This window comes from Corvus kubaryi, unplaced genomic scaffold (assembly GCF_017639235.1).
Source record: "Corvus kubaryi isolate FWS band 111438036 unplaced genomic scaffold, C.kubaryi_AGA036_p1.0 138, whole genome shotgun sequence".
Lineage (NCBI taxonomy): Eukaryota > Metazoa > Chordata > Aves > Passeriformes > Corvidae > Corvus > Corvus kubaryi.
The window spans coordinates 11,336,987-11,350,600 of NW_024580672.1; the positions used below are offsets into that span (position 1 = coordinate 11,336,987).

At 40.4% G+C, this 13,614-nt stretch overlaps 1 protein-coding gene across 3 annotated transcripts in view; it reads left to right on the top strand.

Moving 5' to 3' along the window:
• The window catches only part of WBP1L (WW domain binding protein 1 like), a 60,681-nt gene that overhangs the window by 14,210 nt on the left and 32,857 nt on the right, over positions 1-13,614 (top strand). Inside the window, exon 2 of one of the 3 annotated variants that reach the window (XM_042019223.1) lies at positions 3,113-3,250. The exons of the other annotated variants lie outside the window; for them this stretch is intronic. The gene's annotated coding sequence lies outside the window, so the exon portion shown is untranslated. The remainder of the gene's footprint in view (positions 1-3,112; positions 3,251-13,614) is intronic. 3 annotated transcript variants of the gene reach the window in all.

The following is a 13,614-nucleotide window of genomic DNA, read 5'->3' on the forward strand; positions in this document are numbered from 1 at the left end:
AAATGAGAACACACATTGATCAAAACCTGAATTTCATGTGGGTTGTGTAAACATGTAATTTGGGTTAGATCCGGTCATCGGAAAATATGCAACACTGTTGTCCAGGAAGTTCCAGTGCAAGAAATGTGGGGAACTTCAGAAAGTCACATTAGCTGTCTCCTTGGGGAAGTGCTTCAGAAATCCTGACATCTGTGTTTCTGCCATGTGTGTGAGGCTAGTGGAGATGATCACTTGAGCAGTTGCAACATTCTTGTATACATGAGTTTGAATAACATTATGAACTGTGGAAAGAATAATGCTGTGCTTCCCAAATCACCTCCCAGAGACTCTCCCTCTGCCCCTGCATGTGAGCGATCGCTTTCATCGTCAGAGCACTGTCTGCTTCCATCAATGCCATCTTTCCTATGGTCAAATCACAGAAACCTTTTTCAAGGGGTCCATGCGCCTGAATTTCTAGGGGTGATGGCTGTGGTGCTCTCTGGCACCTCTGCTCTTTGCCAAGCCACCATCCAGTGTGTAAGGTTTTAGGCTGACACAGATAGCCTGTTCATATCCCCATCCATTAAGGGTTTCCTGTGCAAGATGTTAGTTTTATTTTCCTCTTTATCAGCCCTGACAAAAGTTGTTATTTAAATGTTGCTCAACATGATTTTGGGATGACTGCTAATTCCTTCAACGCCTTGTTTTGTTTTAGAATTTCTAATCCCATTTTCTATGACTAAGTTCAGTTGCGTGGTTTCCCCAGCAAGGATTAGGGTTTACTGCTATAGGTACGTCATCCTGCCTTTGAAGCTGTTCGCTCATGCTTTCCTTGGCAAGCTCTGGCAGATGTGCTTAGGAGCAACAGAGATTGTATCTTTTTGAAGCTGTAAAAGGGTTAATTGGAAGCATGTTTATGAAATCAGGTCGCTCACCCTTACGAGCTTTTACTGTGATCTTTTTGAATGCTTTTGGAAAATTTATTACCTGCCTTCATAATTTATATTACATTTTTCTTTCCTTTCTTGAAGTTATTTTAATGCTATGTGTGATACTGTAAAAATTACCTATGATAAGTACCTTTTCTTGGCAAGTCCTAAACTGCACCCTTCTTGGATGCTAACTGGAGAACATGACTGTCTTCATGTGGATGGCCTAACTGTTTTGGCTGGTATGTTTGGGGTGGCTGAATGAGTGTAGGGCAGCTGAAGCACATCTGTAGTTCCAAACCAAACCCAGGCAAAGGACTTTCATCCCCTGGCAGGCAGATCGCTGTTTGTACAGATGCTTCTTCTCAAGAGTCTTTTTGTAGGATTGGTCACACTTGTGGTTGAGTTTGCATATGTGATGGGGAGAGGGGCTGATGGCTGTTCATGGGAGTATTCATCAGGGAGATTAAAGATATTGCTATTGATTAGGAGATGGCTTTGGAGATTCTCCAATGAAATGGAGCACCTGTACATATGCAGTACTTTTTGAAAAATGTTAAATAGTATCTGCCCTCTGCTGGGAATTGTTAATTGTGCTTTTGGCTCTATCTGCCTCGCTGGGAGATGTACCATTGTGAAATTTTTACAGCCAAATAAAATACCAGAGAATGCTTCTCTTCAAGAGGAAGCTGATAGCTGTCTTCAACTGATGCCTCTTCGAAACCAGGTGAGAAGCATGTGCTTGCCTCATTGGGACCTGCACCTACCTGCACTGCTGTAGCACCAGGGTATTGATGCAAGGCTCCTGGATTGCCAAGAGCCTGGATAGTTCTGGTAGGGTAGATGTTATGATGCCAGGCTTTGCATATTTGCATGATAGATTTGAACAGCTTGTGAAAACCTTGTTTCCTAGTAAGTTGTCTCAAAGTGGATCTATTTGTGCATTTTGATACAAAGTGTGTCTTCATTTTTAGTAAATTTCTAAAGCCGCGACAGAGACTCTTGGGACTTCCTGTGTTTATTCCTGTCTGGTAGTGAATGCTGAGTTTTGCAAGTACTGGCTTTTGGTACGAACTCATGTGTTGTGCACTTGTAATACAAGGATCTTCTAGAGACCCATAGGAATCAAGTGACTGTTATTTGTATTTTCTTGCTTGTTAAAATTGCACAAATGTAGACTCTTACTTCTGAAGATTTCATTTCTTCCCAAGGAAGTATCATCTCCTGGGATTTAAGTATTTGCTGATGCAAATCTCTGTGATCACAGTTACAGAACCACTGAGTGTCACATCATTAGGTCACCAGTTCAAATGTAGTCCAAAGAGGTAATGGGCATTTTTACACCCCTAATGCCTTTCATCAGGGTTTATGTTTACTTGCTTAAACTAAAATTGGAGCATCTGCTATTCAAAATTATGGTTCAAGTGGAAAATAAACACTAGAAACTGTTCTTTCTATAGCAGAAAATCCTGTTTGGCTTGTGTTAGTATCTGTATATGCTTGTCAGCACACATGGAGCTTTAGAAGGAATAAAGGTTGCAGAGAAATGGATGCATTTAGTCAATTCTGATACTTTTGGTATGCTTTTCTATGACTTTTAAATTGCAAGAGCCTTTGAATAAAATATAGGAGGATGCAGACTTAGAAGGCAAAGAGATTTTGAAATTGGAAGTGCAATGGGAGTATTTTGAATGGCAACTGAAACACTTGTGGACTAAGTATTTCTGAAACTCTTCCAGGCAGCTGCTTTTCTAAGGAATGGTGGCTGGTTGGTTGGTTGGTTGGCTTTTTTTTTTCTTTCTTTCTTTTTTGTTTCTTCTAGCATTCATGTCAGAATCCTTGTACAAAGCTGCACTGCTAAATCTGACCTCTAGATTCAGGTTTCTCGTCAAGAAGTGTGGACTTCAGTGTAGAGTAACATCTGGTGATAATGCACTGGACTGTACCTTGCCCAGGCTGCAGTGAGCTGGAAGGGTTCAGTTCAGCCACACAGGCTTTTGCAGCGTCACAGTTCCTCTTTGTCGAGTTGTTATTCTGAAGTTGGGAAGTCCTTGCAGTCTCTTTGAGATGTGTTGGGATATGGAAAGCCTTGCTAATCCCTGCAGTCAGGGGCTGACCTCTTGTGTGCTGGGATCTGCCTGCAACTGCGTCTTACTTCCAACCTTTTCCTGAATGTTTCCTGAGCGCTCTCTGGCTTGTTTCAGGGACCAGCTTGGCAGCGTTATCAGGAATCAGTAGCTGGAGTCCTGCAGGAAAGAAGTTGAAGACGCTGAAGTATGAATTCTGGTGTCCTGGTTGTTAGAATCTGTTAGCAGAGACGTCAAGATGTGAAGAAGAGAGAGGTGAAAGCCGGTACAAGTGTTCTTTTCTTTGTGCTCCTGAGTTGAGAAATTAGGATCTGAGCTGGCTTCCCCACCCCAACGGCTGTTGCATAGCTTCCCATGCATCTCGTGTCATGGGAGATCATGCTAACTTTTGTCAGTATTTTGAGGTACAAAAAAGTAGGTTGTGAGGTGTGGAGAGAGAAAAATTGCCCATAGAACTTGAGTTATCACTGAGGCACTTTGTTACGTCCCAGGTTCCAGTCCTGTGAGTCTGGAATATATATTTTCGTGTGTGTTTACTGTGTAAAGAGTCTTCAGTCATGTGAAGGTCTGAGTTCTTGGCACTTTGGGAGAAATTATGATATCATTCATTTTCAGTCATGATGCCAATTATTGCTACCATTTTGCTGGTTATCTCAGTGGCTGTTGGCAATGTATTTATGACTTCCTACTTAGAATATTCAGTTACCATCAAGTATGTCAGGAGCACTGAGTACATTCTCTTTTGATGCTGATTTTGTAAATGCAGTATTGAAGTTCTGCCTTAGCAAAGGAATACCAACTACTAAACTATTTCTGCCAGTATTTAAATCTCTGATTGCTTTTTGGCTTGTAACTGATATCAGCCAGAAATGATGCATGGCTAGGAATCTTTCTAAATTATCATCCATCTTTCTGCTGGAGATCGAGAGAGGAAAGTTACTGATGTGGAAAGAAAACATTTTTTTTTAAGCCAAATCATGAGAAGATTGGCAAGTTTCAAGGGAAAATTTAAATCTGGTGTTTGTTTACTATAGTTAACAATGAAATCTTCCTTTACAGAAAATATTAGAGTGACTTATACTTTCAGTCTCCTTGATACTGTGGAAGAACAAAAGAAAATAGAGTTGTCTTGATTTTTAAATTTATATTTAATATAGATATTTGGTATAGGACAGGGGTAAGTAAAAGGAAGGTGCTTTTTTTTACTGACAGTTCTCCAAAGATTGGCCTTAAAAATATGATCATCATCAACTGCTAGTTTTCGTAAACAGTATGATTTTGTATTTGTTTTCCCTTATTATATGCAAATGACCAAATCACAGAATGTCCTTTTCTGAAACCTGTGAGCTTTTAAGACTTCTGGTTGTTTTCAGTACATATACAAATATTAATACACTGAACTAGTATGAAAAATATCAAATGAGAAAAATGAAACATGTCAAAATCTCTTGTGTAATGTAAAGTAATAGGTGTTCTCTATAAACACGAATGACTTACTCTGTTTCTGACATAGTAAATTCTGTTCTTATTCTGCTGGTAGAAAAGGAAAGCATAGAAGACTTTGCCAGACATGAAGCCCAGTACATTTTGAGAATGGACAACTAGTTATTTGGAATCCCAGTTCTGTTTTGTATAGAGGCCATAATTGTCTTGCAAAATAAACCTGGCTAATATAAAAAAAAAGTGTTACCTGTCTTTTTGGAAATAGGTGAAATAGATTGCAGAATAGCATATTTGTCAACAGGAAGCAACCATAAACTTAGGAGAAGTGCAGGCATCGAGCATGGCTGAGCAAGACTGCAGAGAATAAAGACAGAACCTCTTTCCCCTCACTTTTCAGTCTGTAAGTAGGACCAGAGAACACCTTCTTTTGTAAGGGTGGAGCAGGCTTTTCCATCCCCTTTGTGTGTGCAGTTTGTTTATGTAAATCTTGGTGCCAGGCTCTCATGACACAGACTGGGGGCCATGTGGAGTGAAGCTGCAGGCTGTCACCAGCTCACAGCCACAGCTCTTCCAGTGACAGGAGTATTTAGGTATTAGTGGGATTTGATGTAGGTCAAATCAAACATGAGAATTTCAAGGTGTCCGTGTGCAGATTTTTGTCATGCTGCCAGATGTGCTTTACTAAAGTGTTGCATGTAATGAACAGGCTTTTGTGATTGCATTGATCAAGCTAGTACCTTGGGTGTGTTCCTCATCCAAGGGGAAAGTGAGGTCAGTGGCAATGAATGTTGTGCTGCAGCTTAGACTGGAAGAGAGATACTTTGGTGTCCTGGGAAGAATAAGTCTTGGACTTCTGCTGTGGGGCATTCAGTCTAACATGGCATCTTAATGTTCTGTGGCAGGTGACTTTCCTTCATTCCTTGTTGGCCTGCCCTACTTGTTAAATTGATAATCAGCTCTGTACTTTGTCCTCTGCTTTTTCCTCTGGCAGGCAATCTTTTCTGCTGTCCAGGTACATGTGCTCCAGCCTTGCCTGCCATCTCCTTTTGGCTCAGAATTACCTACGGTGTTGTTCCTTGTAGATGTGGCCACAGGTCCCACATTTCAGAAAACTGGAAGCCTGGTTTTAAGTCACCTCCACAAGCTTTTTGGATGTGACACATAGCATGGAGAGCCATTTGGATGTTGGGCTTTCACATATTTGGATATTGTGGTGGGAATGAAGGTAACCAGAAAAGCAACAGGCAGGAAAATCCTTCTGTCTGCTGCATTCCTCCAGTAGTCCTGGAGGAATAAAACTGAGGTGTTCTCTTAACTCCTCCACTTTTAAAGTTAGATCTGCTTGCTTGTTCAATGAGTAAAGAGTATTGTGTCTCCGAACATGTGCAGAAGTGGGATGGCTACATATAGGGCTCTCAAAAACTCAGAGAAGCTGATGTTGGCATGCTCATATTCTACACTGACACAGTGACATTCCTGGCAAATTGATGGCAAAACATAATTTTTTTTTTTCACTTGCTCTTCTGCACAGTTTAACTCTTCTTAGGAGGTTTATCTGTGATCAAAGGATATTAACAAAATCTTTATCTTCTTGGTTTTACAAATTTGGCTTAAAAACTCTCTACTTCAAACTTGCCAAACATTGCCTTAGTATGCAAACAGTGGGGATGGGATAGGGGAAATCACTTGGCTGTTGAAAAACTACATATGGGAAAGTCACATGGAGCTTTCAGTGGTTTTTTTTATAATTCTGCAAAGGCCTCTTCTTATTTGAAAAATAGGAGAAACCAAATAGTGGCTTCTGGAAAGCAAACAGCTAGATTCTTCCATGAGTATTTTTAACACAAATATTAACGTCACAGATTGTGACACTCTTTTCTCCTTAAATACCTGTTTTTAGCCTTCAAGATGTATAACTGGTAAACTCACATTGTGAAGAAAACCATAACTCCTGCAGCATCTGGCTTTTTAAATTCTAATTGTGAAGCCATAAGAGATGTTTTGTTTTCATTTAGCAAATACATACTGAGTTTCCAGGAAGGTAACTTGATTTGCAATAAGCGTACCTAGTGAGAACCATATGGTTTCCATGTTTGTCTTTTAGTGAAGGATTAGAGTATTTATTTCAAAATCTCTTTTTCAGAAGAACACTAGTTTTAACATTACCATTAAGTAATATTTAAGTAAGAATCTTCTGCATTTTCAGATTTGGCTGTATATGTGAACAGATATTTACAAACACAAGTCCTTGGAAGGATTTTACTAGTTAATAATGCGGCCATGAGTTTTATGTCAGCTTGATTCTGAGTAGTGTTTTGGTGATACCAGTATAAGCTAACTGTATTATGTGAAATTGCTTGAACAGGGCTAAAAGAGTGATAAAAGTGATCTGCCCAAGAGGCTTTAGCATTCCCCCTCTGCTCAGATTGCTGAACATGACTAAGTCTTTGCAGAATGACATCTAAGGTTACACTTGGAGTCATTAGGTTATAAACAGTCCATAAAATGTTTTGCATACTTCATAATATGCCTCTGAAGATTAAGATTCCCTGGGGAGAAATGAGAATATGCACCAAAAACATTCTCAGTCTTGAGGTTTATCCACAACTTCCTAGATCACTAAAGATCATCTGTCTCATGGAGACATTATTGCAGTACAAATTTTGATGCTGCTCTGAGTGTTTATATATGGGGAGGAATATACAGGGTAGTGCCCTTTCTTTTAGTAGTGGGATTTTCATATTTTTGCTGACCGGCTGAGTTGTAAATTAGATTTGAAGATCTTTCTGACTCTTAATTTGGTAAATTTATATGAACCTTCATGTTCAAGAATGTTTTTGAGCCACAGGCTGTGCTGGGAACAAAACATGGTAAAAGTGTTCAGATCTTGATAGAATGTCTGAATCTGTGCTATTGAATAGAGAGAGGATTTCTTTCATTTCTGTTCCTTCTTAGTAGGGTTTAGAGGGGTTTGGGTGAGTTCTTGACCTTTCTTGAAGATGCCAGAATGTCTCTGAGAGTATTTTTTTTTTTGCCAAGAATAAATCTGTCTCTACTGTGAAAAAGTGGTTGTTCCTAGATACAATCCAAGTAAAACTGGGTCTGTGGGGGGACTCTGCTGAACTTGGGAAACAGTCTTGTCTTTTGTTCTGGCATTAGTGTTTACTGCCGATACTGAATGCTTGGCATCTGCAGTGATACAGCAGCAGCCTGTCCTCCTTGCCTGTGTGGTCAGCTGACCTAGGGCAATGCTCTGAAATAAAACCAAACCTCCCAACCACCAACTTGTCCTTCAGAAACTAATCTTATTTCAGATTCCACTGTTACTTCGTGCAATACTGGGATTTATAGACCTGGCAGGATGGCTCCGGCAGAGCTATCACATTACTGCAAGATCTGGGCTCTCAGTCAAACCCCTGACTCAAGTGGCATATCTCATACCTAAGGATGCAACTCACAAAGGATGTCCTTGGCATCTGCGTGCATCGAAATTTCTTCCAGGTCATCTAAATGAGAGCAAAGAGTGGAGGACTTGAACAAGAATCTGGTGAGAACTGCTGTAAGCAGCAGACGCTCCCAGGCTAGCTGCAGTTCATAGACTGTTGGAGCCAGTGGTGCATCTTTCTCCTCTTGGGAAGTTTAGGAAGAAGCATTTTCCATGTGTGTGTTGAGTTTTTGGAGGCCTGGCTGTTCCTCGGGGTAGTTCAAAAGCTGGCTGCAGACAATTTGACAGCAGCACTTCACACTAACGAGGAAGCAGCAGGGTTGCGCTTCCTCCAGCCTGCCTTGAAAAGGGAAGTAGAGAGGCTCAACTGTGCAGAGCTACAGGACTGTGCAGCCTAAAACAGCTCAGAGACTATGCTCTAACTGCACAGCTCAAGCATACACTAGTTGCATGTATGAGAATTAAGCCTTGTCCAGCGTGCTTTTTCTGACAGCAAAGCTGCTTGATTTGTCTCTGTTACGGATGTGGTTTCCAGCCTGAATCCTTCAAGCGTCTCTGAGGGTCTCTTTTTAGTGCATGGTGGATGCACTGAATGCCACTGGTTCTGCTGGCTTGCTTTGGCAGAAAAAAGTTCCATTTCACTAATAGGTTTTTATATTTACAAAAGATGGCTTTAGTTTTTTTGAATTTGCTTTGCTTTGAATTTCCCAAGAAGTTTGGGACATTTTTGATGGCCACTTATTTTGCCTCATGGTGACTTCAAGTCAGTGTGAGCTCAGACTGCAATAGATAGTCCAGTGTGTACTGACAACTCTTAAAAGATAAAGCCATGCTGTCAGTTTATGCTGATTTCTTTTCACAAGTGGAGTATATGTGGTAACAGTTGTTAACGTTTTTCTTTCTCATGCCAGACCTGCATTTGAAAAGGATTCTGAAATTTATTATCATCTTCATTATATTTTGCTGATGTTAAAACCATCTACTAAATCCAGCCATCTAAAACTGAAGGAACAGTAAAGATTTTACTGTTTGTATAGTTTACCTTTGGTGTAAAAATTGTATTGCAGCTAGTAAGGAACACACAAAGGCTTAGGAAAAGGTTATGCAAAACAGTGTTAGATTAAAAAAAAAAAAGGGAAAAAAGGTATTGATCTAAAATTTAATGAGGGAACTGAGTGTACAGTAACTCAGTAACTGGTACAGACTGAAAGGGTTTGCAGCTCTTTTGGTTCTTGAGGGGAAAAAAAACCCAAACAGAAAGTGCACAAACTCCTGTTTGTAAATCTACACGTATTAAAATAAATACTAAATGTACAGGGGGTCAGATTAAAGGAAAACAATAAGAAGAAGTTAGAAAATGGTGAAATGCTTCAGTCTCTATTGAAGTACTAGAATAAATCCCTGAAGGTTTTATAAGCATCTCTAAGGCAACAGGAAACGAGCAGTGTGGATTTATCAGGAACAACCTCATGGGAGAGGGCTGATGAATTTAATTTGATTAATTCAGTGGATGTTTTACAGCCCAGCCTGAGTGAGGCAGCACATTGATTATGGGATACTGAGTGAGGATCTGTGTTCAGGAGGGTCCATTAAGTGATGAATATATGCTAAGGAGTGTCTGTGGTGGTGACTGGGTTCCTGGAGGGGTTTGTTCTGCCCCTGTGCCAACAGTTTGGGAGACAAAGAGAAAACACTTGAGATGCAGATGGAAGGTTGTGTGTGTTTTTTAAAACAGTAGAACAACTTGAAGAAATAGCCTGAAGCCTGTTTCACTTTTCCTCAAGTAAAAATGCAGAGTACTTAGCGATGGAAAAAGTGAAATAGTCTGGGGTTTTGGACCAGAAACTGAATGCAGTTCTTTCAGTAAAAAACCTACCAAATCTTTAATGGTGTAGAAATGTCCTATACAGGTGTTTTGTAATACTCCATGCTAATAAGTGATATGCACCATTTTGGATCCTGCATTTTAAGATGGGTTTAAGTTTCAGACTGAGAAAACCAGTAAAACCATGATTTAATCCTTGCAGTCTAGGAAATAAAGACTTCTTTTGTCTTCTGGAAGCAGCTTATAGAGGAATGGAACAATCTTCCAGGTGAGCTAAGTTAACAAGATCACTGTGATCAGTTGACTCGTTTTTAGTAGAGAAGAAAAAATTACTGCCTTATGTTGCACTAAGGCCTGAGTTGATGTAAAAGGGAAAGAACATCCTTGTGCTTAAAGGGCATCAAGCACAGGAGCATGTCCCCTGTTGAGGCAGTGGGTACACGAGAGATTGCAGTTGCCTTAAGAATAGGTTAGAGAAATGTTGATGCTTTGGGTGCAGCAAATCATTCCTGGAGCTGTTTGACAGCCTGGTGCCTCTGGGTTTGCCTCTTTGGTTTTCAAACAGCCCTGACTTTTGAAGCCTGTGTTAAGGAACAAGTGCTGAAAGGAGGACAAGTCTGATGGTCAGTCTGTAATTAAATCCGTAACTAAATCCTGCTCACAAATGTTGCTGTCTGTCCTTAAGTTCTTTATGTATTTTTACCTGGAAGATGTCTTTTCAATGGTCTAATGACTTTACAAGGTGCAGTCTGGGTCTCTGAAATTAAATTGGTGTTAGTTTTCTCACTTGTTTCCAGGAAATGAGGGTTGGTGTCCTGGTGTTCCAAAGGAGATTTTCAGAATTTCTACTCCCCAAATTACCTTCTTCAGGGGAAAAATACTACTGTAGGAGCCTACGGTGTGTCAGAAGAGAGTATTTCTAAAAATGGAAAATGTTTCCTTGCCTTAGAGTTTCTTCATTTAACAGTCACCCACATGGCTGTGAGCTTTCTGAGTACTGAGGGTAACATATTGTTTACCCTTTGAAGAAGAAAGTAACTGGGTTTTGTTAGTTTGGGGTTTTGGGGTTTGTTTGTGTTTGTTTTTTTTTTTTTTTTAAATTTACTGTTTTACTGTAGTCACTCTAATTAGCACCATCTACTTTCCTATAAAAAGGTAGGATGTCAGTCAGGTTTTGATCTGGTTTGATTTTTTTTATACCGATGCATTCAGACTATTTGGTTTATGCTATGGAAGATTTCTGAAAGAAGCAATGGTTGCAGGGCTAAGAGGTCTCTGGTTTTGTGATCTAGAGCACATGCATGTCTGGGACCCAGGCTTGATCAAGGAGAAAACAAGTGCTTGGTCTTCTCTCTTTTCCTGCAACCTTGCTGCAGAGAAGTGCATGAAAGAGGTAAAACCGTGTGGGTTGTCCTCCTGCTCTGCACAGCCATGGGCGCATTCACTTTATCTGCCAGTGGAGTAACAAGCACTAATGGAAATTATAGGAGTTTGGATAAGATAATGCCCATAAAGGCAGGCTATGGTTATCAATGTTTCTTCAAAAAAAACCCGGAATTAAGTTTTTAATTACTGAACTCTCTGAAATAAGCTTATGCACACAAGGGGAGAACACGTTTTGCATACACCTAAAGGGAAAATCCTCTAGATACCAGGAAGGAAGGGAAGTGAGACCACACGGTGTTGGAGGTATCTGCCCTTGAAAGGGCAAAGCCACCTGGCCAGCAGGTTTGTCACTGAAATTTAGAAACTGGCTGTGATTCCAGGTGCCACCAGTGCCTTTAATGCTTAAGCAAAGTGCAAACTGTGTAATGCCAGGGCCAGTGCTGAAACACGACACCGGGACATCGCTTCCTCCCAGCCGCCTGTTCCTTACATAACTTTGGGCTTCCTGGGGCGGCCTCTAGATGAGCTGAGCCTGACAGGAAATATTTGGGTGGCTGGTGGCAGTTCTGCTAGGCACAGAAAGAATGACAATGAACTGTATTCTGAGTCCAATGGTTGTAGTATCTCAGGCATTATCCCCATTCTATGGTTAGGGAAAATGAAGCAAGATGGTGAAGGTGTGGTGATGGGAGGCACTGAATTTTTGCCCTGTATGCTTGGTTTGAACCAGCTTCATCTGCACCTGGAAACTTACACTTGTCAGCTCTGGTTTATGTACATCATGCTTTCTCAGGGCCCCCTCAAAACATCTGCTCTCTGGTTGGCAGAGCTGCAAAGTGTGTGGCCTTTTGGGGAGCTTTTCTTCTTTCCCTGGTAAAGATGTCAGTTAAAACAAAACCAGTACTGTAACAGGGGAGAGATTAGGCTTTAAGGTATTTTATATTTTATTCTCTTTCACAGATACAGGTAAACTCAGCTTGAATCTACCCTTAATCATACAAAACACTGGTTTATTCCTTACTTTTGTTTACTCATTTTTTCTTCCAAGTACTTGGAGAGATCATAAGCAATGCAGTAATTCAAGTTAGAAAATACAATCTTTTGTTTAAAATTAGGTTTTCTGAAGTGTTTTTTCTGTAAAGTTGCATTTTTAAGGAAGTTTTTAACAGTGGAGTTTGACCGAATAGCTCTCATAGAGTTCTGTCTAGAGATTTAAAAGTGATGTCTTCAATACTGTTGTACTGTGATCTCTTAAATGCTTGTGGTATTGACCTTTCTTAATAGTTAAACTTATGATTTCCTTTCATTTTTCATTTTAGTTGTATGAAGAAATATGTGATCTTCAGTGCCCTTCATTTTGGAAGAGGAGAAGTCTTTCTGTCTTTCTAATAGTCAAACTACCACACCATGTGGAGGGGCTTTCCTCATGCTTATGCCACAAACTCTGAGCCTACTTGCAGCAGTACAGATGAGTTTGTGTTTCTGCTAGATAACAGAAATCCTGTAAAACTCTAGGTATTGCACAGCCCATTGGGTTAATTGTCAGACTTTTAATTTTGGGAATACCATATTGTGATACGCATGTGTTTTCTAAGAGGAAGAAGATTCAGTTAAACCAATTGTTTGTGGTTTGAGTACTACAAACTCAGTCTTCTGCGGACCAGAACATATTTATCAGTGGGGATGTAGGTGGCACAGCAGGGCCTGGAGTGAAAAGTCCAGGGATAATAGGAAAGTTCTTGAGGGTGTACATCTATAGAGAGCAATTTGAGGACATTTGCCTCAGCATAACCTATGTGATATTGCTCTGCAGTGTAACATTACCAAACAGTAATATCCAGCAGTGTGCTCAGGAAGGGGCAGCTGATGATGTCTTTTTTTTTTCCCTGAAGGATTTCCCAGAAAAATCTGTTCCTCTAAAGAAGGGTTCGGGCCACATAGAAGTGGTGTTCTGCTGGAAATAGAAACTTAATTCTCAAAACTTAAAAGAACCTCTTTCTTGTAAAATGAGCTGTGGAAAACAAGACTGCTGGGATTTGGGGGGGGCTTTTCTAAACTTCAAGATGTAAACTTAAGCCCAGGAAAGGCCAACAAACTTAAGAGAGATCTGACCAGACTATGCATAACAGATTCTCCCAGCAAAGTCTTACCTGATGACAAAGCCTTTTTTAACCAAATGTTTACCTCTTGTCAGGTTAACCAATACACTGTTCCTGAAGCAAGAGCTGAGCATCTTTGGGCAATCGGGTGTCCATTTGGCACCACTGTTTCTGAGCAAGGTGTGGGTTTTAGATTTATAAGAAAAGTAGCAGAGGTTAACATCAAATTACTTCCTAATTTGCAGGGATACCACCACGTCCAATCACATTCATCTGCACGTGTGATTGCCTATCACATCTGCTATCTGTTCATATCTCTGTGGGTGTTATCCATGACCAACATGCCTGTGCATCGTGTGTGAGACTGGATTTTATCTGAATAGTGGCTTTTCACACAGCGGCACCTGTGAAGTCCAAAAGG